Raw genomic sequence first — 2,643 nt, forward strand, 5'->3', positions numbered from 1 at the left:
CGACGGCGACGTCGCCCTCTCACTCCCTGGCCGAGGAGCCCTCTCCCTCTCCACCCGCTCCACCCAATCCCTCCTCGCACGACAGCGCTCGCCGAGGCGCCCTCTCCCTTCCTCTCCCTGCCACATGGAGTTTCAGATCAAAATGGGTTCTTTTCCTTCTCCAACGGCCGGATCTACTTCGTCGGTGCCCGATCTGTCGAGACGACGTCGGGGACGAGTTACAATCATGGATGTGGCCGGCGGGGGCGTCGTGGACGGTGGTATCCGTGAGAGGGAGACACGGAGGAGCTGCTGCTGCCCAGAGTTGCTGCTTCCTCCCAAGCTCCTCCCCGAGCTGCTGTTGCCCGGAGCTACTGCTTCCTCCCAAGCTCCTCCCCGAGCTGATCCTACCTCGTCCCGACGGGCATGGAGGCGGGCAGGTCTGCCAGACCTGCATCGACGGGCATGGATGCACCCAGGCGAGCCCGCAGTGAAATTCAAGTACAGGTGCCACAAGGGTATGTTGCCGGCCTTCCCTCCCTGCATAGATTTCATTGCAATTCTGTTTAGGAACAGCATCAACAGGCTGCATAACATGGTTATGAACCGAGCTGCTCATTTATCATGTGAAACATGGAACTTGGAACAAACATGCCTAGCTGCATCACATGGATATTCTTTTGTCAGTAAGAGATGCCGAGCTGCTCATTTGTCACATGCCTACCCTAAAACTGATAGTGCATTCAGAAATACTTCTTGGTTGCTACACATAAGTAATGACTGCAGTACATTTCTGTGCTTTACGAATGCTGAATGCGAATGCTTTACAATCTACTCCATGTTTACTTTTCAAGTTAAAGATGCCAGAAGCCCAGAACATGAACAATTGTTTCAGCACATGACAACAATTGTTTATTTTTCTGTAAGCTGGTGCTACTGTATGTTTTATCATTCCAATTCATTTTTCTGTTTGAGTGTACTGAGGCTTGCTCCTATGCCATATCGTGAGCTGATCAACAAATCTCTTTTTCTGAGTTACAATGGTTGGTACTAAACTGACTGCTACTTGCAGTTAAATGTAGCCCCAAAACTTAAGCTTCTGGAGTTTGAGAACTGCATGAAGAAGCAAGTAGAGAACTTGGTGAATCCGCTGAATGTCATCAGCGGAAGGCTGTCGCAGCTGGAGCTATTGCTATAGGCTTGAAAGATCCACTGGAGAGCTACAAAATGACGTGATGGATTACCACGGCGAAGCAAATCTCAACTTCAGTGGCCTTGAAAAGCATGTGAAAGAGGTATGTCTTCTTCTATATTGACACAGGGACACAAAAGTATTAGTGAGCATTGAGTGCCAAATCCTTAAATCCATAACCATGCTTAATTGCTTACAACTGATGTACCCTTGTGGATGCAGATCACCGAGAATGTGTACAAGGAGCTGGAGTGAAGCACCAAGAACCTACGCTTCTCACTACCATACCCGCTCCTGCCTTTCCTTGTCTACCTCGTAAGAATCATTGTGCTCTGAATCCTCAAGTATCAATTGAAAACTGCACTGAATCTGACTTCTCCAATGCTTTAATGTTTGCAGTGGTAAGCCCTGGCAAGAATGGTTCGCAGTTCAACCCAAGCAGCGATCTCTTCACCCAAAAGGAGAGGCATGATGTGATCATCTCAACCACTTGGTAGGCGAGCTTCTGGCAATTGGACGGCGGCCAGCTTCAGGGAACTGCAGCAGCGAGCTGGGCGACCTAGAGTGCAGCTGGGCGACGCCCCCGTCGATCGATCGGAGCTGGAGTGCAGCTGGGCAACGAGCCAATGGATGTATCGGACCTGTAGTACAGCTGGGTGATCACCCTGGAGGTGAACGAGCTCGGCGGATCGATCGATGGACATGGAATTGGGGACGCGCCCGTGGATCGATCGGAGCTGGAGGCGCACGCGTGGATCGTGTGGCGAGCTGGGCCACGCGCGCCTCCTTGATGGGGAGGATCGATTCTTCCTGGGGGAGGAGCTGGCTGGCGGAGGAGATTGCCGGGGAGAATCAATTCCGGTGGGGATGGGGAGCTGGCTGCGGGAGGAGGAGATGCCGTGAAGGATCAACTCCGGTGGGAGACGATGGGGGAATCAAGATCGGGATCCAATTTTTTGACAAGGGTATCGATGTCTTTTCGTAGCTTTTTCACCTGGTCGGAAGAACTCCCCGACGTCTTATATTTATGAACGGAGGGAGTATATCATTAGCAACAATGGTGTTCAAAGCGTTCATACTAATATTACTACCAGCATGCAAATAAGATTCCATAGGTTTTTTAATTTTCGCATCAAACCATCCATGTCTTAAATCAGGAAATAGAATAAGAAGCTCATTGTTGTCCATTATGCCAAACTAGTGTAAACAAGAAACAAAAAGATGCAATTGCAGGATCTAAAGGAAATAGCTTCGAGCACACACACAACGGTAACAGAAAAGTACTTATACCTGGGACCGGAGTATGAGAGCCTTTTACCTTTCCTCCCCGGCAACGGCGCCAGAAAAGTGCTTGATGTCTACGGGAGCTTCTATTCTTGTAGACAGTGTTGGGCCTCCAAGAGCAGAGGTTTGTAGAACAGCAGCAAGTTTCCCTTAAGTGGATTACCCAAGATTTATCGATCTCAGGGAGG

General features: G+C 49.8%; 1 long non-coding RNA gene across 1 annotated transcript; it reads left to right on the forward strand.

The window, feature by feature from the left end:
• Positions 1–272: 272 nt before the first annotated feature.
• LOC124657750 lies at positions 273–1,645 on the forward strand. The gene is made up of 4 exons (XR_006988824.1): positions 273–497; positions 1,052–1,274; positions 1,394–1,486; positions 1,571–1,645. It is a non-coding gene; the product is annotated as an uncharacterized LOC124657750 (long non-coding RNA).
• Positions 1,646–2,643: the final 998 nt, after the last annotated feature.

The sequence above is a fragment of the Lolium rigidum genome, chromosome 5, assembly GCF_022539505.1.
Source record: "Lolium rigidum isolate FL_2022 chromosome 5, APGP_CSIRO_Lrig_0.1, whole genome shotgun sequence".
Lineage (NCBI taxonomy): Eukaryota > Viridiplantae > Streptophyta > Magnoliopsida > Poales > Poaceae > Lolium > Lolium rigidum.